The sequence below is a fragment of the Sinocyclocheilus grahami genome, unplaced genomic scaffold (genome assembly GCF_001515645.1).
Source record: "Sinocyclocheilus grahami isolate Dianchi unplaced genomic scaffold, SAMN03320097.WGS_v1.1 scaffold1108.1, whole genome shotgun sequence".
Classification (NCBI taxonomy): Eukaryota; Metazoa; Chordata; class Actinopteri; order Cypriniformes; family Cyprinidae; genus Sinocyclocheilus; species Sinocyclocheilus grahami.
This window is the reverse complement of record NW_015506287.1, coordinates 168,666-176,220: the sequence shown is the minus strand read 5'-3', so window position 1 is coordinate 176,220 and position 7,555 is coordinate 168,666.

Genomic DNA, 7,555 nt, shown 5'->3' with positions numbered 1-7,555 from the left:
TGCTTGTCCTGGGCCTGTAACAAATTCTCCATAGAGAGCTGCCCCAATGTGTGGAGTTTTGTTCTCAGGTCCAGCACATGCTGAATTTCGTTTTTGCTATCCGAAGGTCCCTCCTCCCAAGCCTCTCGCACGACGTCCAAAACCCAGCGGGGCTGGCGCCCGAAAAGGAGCTCAAAGGGGGAAAACCCCGTGGAGGCTTGCGGGACCTCGCGCACAGCGAATAATAGGGGTTCCAGCCATTTATCCCAATTTTTGGCGTCTTCGTGAACGAACTTCCGAATCATGGTCTTCAACGTGCGATTAAACCGTTCCATCAGCCCGTCTGTTTGTGGGTGATAGACGCTGGTGCGGACCGATTTAATGCCCAATAACTCGTAAAGTTCGCGTATTGTACGTGACATAAACACCGTGCCTTGGTCAGTGAGAATCTCCTTCGGGATTCCCACTCGGGAGATTATACGAAACAGGGCCTCCGCCACACTTTTCGCGGAAATGCTGTGGAGCGCCACTGCCTCAGGGTATCGCGATGCATAATCCACGAGGACTAATGCAAAGCGATGACCCCGTGCCGACCGTTCTAATGGCCCGATGAGGTCCATACCAATTCTTTCGAAGGGGACCTGCATAAGCGGCAAAGGGCGCAACGGCGCTTTTGGGGAAGCCGGGGGATTCACTAACTGACATTCACGACAAGCCGCTCACCACCTGCGCACATTCTCATGAATGCCCGGCCAAAAGAATCGGGCCATTAACCGGTTGAAAGTTGCTGCCTGTCCCAAATGTCCCACCATAGGATTACAATGAGCCGCCTGGAAAAGCATTTCCCGATGGCTTTTAGGAACTAACAACTGGGTTGTATCCTGTTTTGTCTGAGCGTCTTGGGTCACTCAATACAACCTATCTTTTAAAATAGCAAAATAGGGATAAGAAGGGGGCCGTGCCGGCTGGAGGGGCTGTCCGTCGATGGAGCAGACCTGTTCAAACGCATTTTTCAGCGTCTCATCCCGAGACTGCTCGAGGGGAAAATCATCACGCTCCGGGAGGATTAGCCTCTCGGCCGTGCTCGGTTCCCCTGTTGCAGGCTCAGGCGGTCGCGGTACCGCCTCCCCTGCCTGCACGGCCGCCTCCTCTCCTCGCTTCTCCTTTCCCCAAGAGACATCCACGCACAAATACCCCAATAAGTGATTAAAAGCTGGCCAATTGGTTCCCAGAATCAGCGGATGCCTGAGGTGCGGGTTAACTCCACGTTATGCTTTTGACCCCGGAACTGGATAGCTAGGAGCACTATAGGATACCTCACCACATCCCCGTGTACGCACCGCACCCAAACCACGCAGCTCTTATCCAATGCCGCCAGCTGAATTAGGCTTTGATGGATCGAGGTCTGGTTACATCCTGAATCCACCAGAGCCCAATAGGTACCCCCCTTAATACTCACAGGTATTTGGTACATGCCGGCTGGACCGGGGGCAGCCTGTGGGACGTCCGGGACCCGGACTAGTGTCCCCACCTCCATCACGGGACACCGATCAATAAAGTGCCCTGGGTCCCCACAACGCCAACAGGCCGGCCCAGACCTCCCTGGTGGGAGGAAGCGACTCGTTCCTACTCATACGGTAGGGTTTGCCGAGAAACAAATCAAAAATGTAATCTCAAGTAATCCCATTCGTGCATTTATACGAGTGCATTTATACGCGCAGGAGCGCCTAGGAAAAACACACAAGCCACAGACAAATATTTGTATAAAATCATGACATGAAACATGATTCTTTCTTCTCTGAGGTTAATATATCCGTTCTGAGTCAGTCAGACAGCCTATTATACAGCCTAGAATGTGTGCAAAGAGCACTACCTCTATAATCACTAAAAACTGTCATTCCAGTTCATTCACTTCAGTTCATCGTGATGTTCCATTAATCAATGAAGCTCTTATTAACATTGTATCTACACTGTGTTATAATGAGAGGATTCGCGAGCTTGCAGAACTTGCATTTTGAGCGGTAAGTGAACATTTGACACTCTCTATAACACACTGGAGCGCTTGCCAAATATGTGTTTGCCAATGTCAGATGGGGCCCCCTGATTCCCCGGTGGCCCTAAGTGGCCACTTACCTCACTTGTTGGTTAAATCCGCCCCTGAGTCAATGTCAAATTGGCATCAAATACTGACGTCAAGTCAATTTTCATTCTCAGCCAAAATGCAACGTCTGTCCGACGTCATGTCCAACGTCAACCTGCAGTTATATTGACATCCTGTGCCTGCTGGGTAATTAAGAAATAACCCCCTTTACTTATTAATATCTCATCTTTATTCTTATTAACATCAAACTTTTAAAAACTCTGGTTCATGAAATAAAAATCATGTGGCGCAACCAACAGATTATTTAACCTTTCATTTAAATTAGTTCATGTTATGTTAAAAATGTTATGTTGTATGACTCCTCAAAATTCCCATACTTATTGTGAAAAAGAGAATGATTTACCTAAAAGATTTAAAGGGATAGTTCACCCAAAAATGAAAATTTGATGTTTATCTGCTTACCCCCAGGGCATCCAAGATGTAGGTGACTTTGTTTCTTCAGTAGAACACAAACAGAGATTTTTAACTCAAACCGTTGCATTCTGTAAGTCATATAATGTAAGTGGATGGGAATCACGGCTTTGAAAGTCATAAAACATACACAAACAAAACCAAATTAAACCCTGCGGCTTGTGATGATACATTGATGTGTAAAGACACGAAATGATCGGTCTGTGCAAGAAACTGAACTGTATTTATATAGTTTTTTTACCTCTGATTTTCACCGCAATGTCCGAACTGTCCTGAGCATGTTCGCACCTTCAGTCTGCGCGTCTTCTTCTTCTTCTTCTTCTTGCTTTACGGCGGATCGCAGACTTATAAGTGCATTACCGCCACCTATCTCTCAAATGGACCATTGACACTCTATCTACAATCTCAATTAGGAGTGTCAATGGTCTTTTTTTTGGGTGAACTATCCCTTTAAATGTAAAATAAAATAAAAAAAGAATACAATTTGTACACTTGCATATTGTCAAGGTGTAAAAGAAAAGAAATAGCATCTCCTCATCTAGACCACAATCCGAGGCTAAAATTATGTACAAAAAGTCACATGCTGAAGTAATATTAATATTGTTTTTTTGCCTTATCAAACACCATAATAATTGCTGCAAGCTGAAATCTCAAAATCCAATCAAAAACCAGATGGAAATCCTGCACTGTTTTTTATTTACTTATTACTTATTTACTTAAAATTACATCTTAGTTTTATTTTGTTATATTATGTTGACTGACGTTGCTGCCGAGAGGTCAGAGGTGAGCGGAAGAGTGATGTCATCAGAAAATGCCCTAGAGCAAGAGAGAAGAAGAGAGTGAACGTGAACTGTTGATTGTGTGTGGGTAGTGAAAGCCTTGCATGTAAATAGTAACTCCAACTTCGAACTGGGAAGAATAAAGTTGTGAAAATGGAAGACGGTGTCTTGTCTGTCCAGGAGTGCAACATAAACTTGTTTTTTTCGCCCAGGCGTGAGTTTGATAGGAAGCAGGACGAGACACCGGTTACTGGCTGTGACGCAGTGAAAGCTGGTGGCTAGCGAGGGATACTGACTTTGTCAATACCGCAGTGCTACACACAAGTTGTGAAGGTAAAACCTTTCTGTCATGTCCAAAACACAGCAGATGTCATCTGAGTGGGAAAATGTCGTGGCGTACATAGAAGAAAAGTTGTTAACACTGTCAGCATCGGAGTTGAATGATATATGCACAGCGCTGAGCTTAATTGTGGATAGGAGTGAAAGAGACTTACCACGTAAGCTGAGGAAGCGTATTCTTCAGAATTTAGGAGAAGAGGTAACGTCACAAGAGGATGAGGGCTTGTCTGTGTTACTGCAACTAAGTGATAAAATTGATGAACTAAAAGAGAAAAATTATGATGGTGAAGCCCCGCTTCAACAAATAGGGCAACAGTGCCACCCTGTGGACGAAGTCGGTATGACACCCAGTAACTTAAATGAGCAAAGAGAGAATGTTTCTGCTGCAAACTTAATGGAAGCCACATCTGTTGCGAATCAGAGTGTAGCCTTTGTTCATCCACTGTACAGAAGAGATCTTAAAATAATAGGACAAATTGGAGAACCAAATCAAAAGGATAAACTGGCATACACTAGTTTGGAAAGACAAATTCAGAGGGCGTTGAAAAAAGGATATGATGAAGTTGAAGTAGTTGAAGCTGTTATTCAAGCCATAGCTCCAGGAACAAAGCTGAAGAGTTACATTGAAAGCAGGGTTGATTTAACATTACAAGGCCTCAGACAGATACTATGGACTCTTTACATTGAAAAGGATGCTACTGAGTTGTACCACTCCCTCACACGCGCTGTTCAAGAGCCAAGGGAAACCCCATACAGTTTGTGGTGCGAGCTATGGACCTGAGGAGGTAACGTCACAAGAGGATGAGGGCTTGTCTGTGTTACTGCAACTAAGTGATAAAATTGATGAACTAAAAGAGAAAAATTATGATGGTGAAGCCCCGCTTCAACAAATAGGGCAACAGTGCCACCCTGTGGACGAAGTCGGTATGACACCCAGTAACTTAAATGAGCAAAGAGAGAATGTTTCTGCTGCAAACTTAATGGAAGCCACATCTGTTGCGAATCAGAGTGTAGCCTTTGTTCATCCACTGTACAGAAGAGATCTTAAAATAATAGGACAAATTGGAGAACCAAATCAAAAGGATAAACTGGCATACACTAGTTTGGAAAGACAAATTCAGAGGGCGTTGAAAAAAGGATATGATGAAGTTGAAGTTGTTGAAGCTGTTATTCAAGCCATAGCTCCAGGAACAAAGCTGAAGAGTTACATTGAAAGCAGGGTTGATTTAACATTACAAGGCCTCAGACAGATACTATGGACTCTTTACATTGAAAAGGATGCTACTGAGTTGTACCACTCCCTCACACGCGCTGTTCAAGAGCCAAGGGAAACCCCATACAGTTTGTGGTGCGAGCTATGGACCTGAGGCAACAAATTGTCCTCGCTTCAGAAAGAGTTAAATCTGGATTGAAGTACAGTGCAGAACTAATTCAAAATCAGTTCCTCCAAAGAGTACTCACTGCTCTCCATGACAACACCATCCGTGCGGATGTGAAGCCATACTTACAAGATCTGGAAGTCAAGGATGAGGTTCTTCTGGAGAAAGTGACAATGGCATACAATCTGGAGACAGAATGAAAGAATAAGTTGTCATCTACATCAAAAGCAAGAATGATCAGAGTTGCCGTGATTAGTGAGGAAAATTAAGATGTGGATAAAGAGCTCCAAGCACACAAACCAGACTGTAAGAACAAACGTGACACACTGATGGAAAAGGTTGATCAGGGCAATAAAGCAACATGCGAGGCCATTAAGAATCTCACCATTCAAATAGCAAGCCTTCAGCAAATGCCCCAGCCTCAACCAGTGAGAATGAGTGAACAGCCAGAGAGGAAATACAGACCACAGCCAAAGACGGTAAATGGTGTCAGATGTGTCAGTTGTCTAAGGCTGAGGGAAGGTGTGATCACTGTTATAAGTGTGGTAGCACCGAACATTGGGCTTCGGGTTGTCGGAAGAAAAATACCTCTGTCAGCACAAACAAAATTTATATTAGACTCCATCATACAGAAGACATGGAAAAAGCTGATCTGATCAGCGTAAATACTCCACTCAGTGGCAAGCAGCGACAGACAGCCAAGCTGGTAGGGAGAAGGTGTCTAGTTAGAGCCTCTTTGGAAGGAATTGACACTACAATACTGTGGGACACGGGTTCGCAGGTATCAATAGTGGGAACGAACTGGAAAAAGGAGTACCTGCCAGACATTGAGGTGCGACCAGTGAAGGAGTTGCTTGAAAAAGGAACGTTGGAACTCTCAGCTGCAAATGGAACAGATATTCCGTATGAAAGGTGAATGGAGATTGAGCTGGGATGAGTGACAAACCTGTGCTGGTTCCGATCCTGGTTGCCAGCAGTGACATTGATCGGCCTATAATCGGGTTCAATGTGGTTGAAGAATTAGCGCTGACAAATGATCCATCTGGAGACTGCACACGCTCAGGTTACATGGTAAAGAGGCTGTGCTCAGCAATGGAGGTAGGACGCAAAACTGCAAGGGCTGCTCTACCTGTTTTAAAGAAACAGAAACCTGAAGCTCAACCCCACACAGTCAGGGTAGGCAGGTGGCTAGTGACCATACCCAAGAACATAGTGATGGCAGTGCATTGCAGTTGGCTGAATAAGAGGGTGCTAAGTGCATCACCGGTAGTGTTGGAACCGAACTATAAAGCACCCTGGCCAACAGGCCTAGTGGTCAGAGAACAGTTAATCTATCTACCTGCAGATGATGAGGGTAAAATAGAGGTCTCCGTGGAAAATGTAACAGATAATTATATCACACTGTGCAGTCGTCCTACACTTGGCTGGTTGCACAATGTGGATGCTGTCTACCCACTACAGACAAAACCTACTGAGGATCAGAGCTCAAGGATGTCAGACAACAGTGTTATCTTACCCGTGCAGCAGCCCTGTCATGGGCCACAAGCTGAGCCTGGGATCCACCTGTGGATCTGAGCCATTTGCCAGATGACCAGCGAGAAAAGGTACAGCAGATGCTCAGAGGGGAATGTGATGTCTTTGCAAAGGATGATTGGGATGCAGGATGCATTAGAGATTTGGAGATGGACATACAGTTAAAAGACAATGTACCTATACAGAAAACATACAATGCAATTCCTAGGCATCTCTACCAAGAAGCGAAGACACACATTCAGGATCTAATCAACCGTGGTTGGAACAGAAGTCCTGTTCTTCATATTCCTCACCTGTCGTATGCATCAGGAAGAGAGATGGGGGTCTTCGTCTATGTATAGACTACAGGCTGTTAAATGGGAAGACGCTGCCTGACCGTTATCCAATTCCGAGGATACAGGAGATCCTGGAAAACTTGGGAGGTAACTCCTGGTTCACGGTGTTGGATCAGGGGAAGGCTTACCACCAGGGCTTCATGAGCGAGAAAAGCAGACCCTGCACCGCATTTATCACGCCTTGGGGGTTGTACGAATGGGTGAGGATCCCGTTTGGGCTGACTAACGCCCCAGCATCTTTCCAACGCTACATGGAGGGATTTCTGGGAGATCTCTGAGATGAAATCTGTGTCCTTTATTTGGATGATGTCTTGGTGTTTAGCCCCAGCTATGAACAGGATGTCCAGAATGTGAGGCAAGTTCTGCAACGGCAACGAGAGTGTGGAATAAAACTAAGGCCAAAGAAATGTGATTTCTTCAAAGGTGAAGTCTGCTATGTCGGTCAGGTAGTCTCCGCTGAGGGATACAAAATGAATCCCAAAGAGGTGGCAGCAGTCCAAGAACTGAAGCACGAGTCTCCAACCACTGTGCGAGGGGTGAGAAAGCTGATGGGTTTCCTCAGTTATTACAGAACTTATATATCAGACTTCTCTAGGGTGGCTAGACCCCTTTATGAACTCTTAGCCAAGCCCAAGTCTG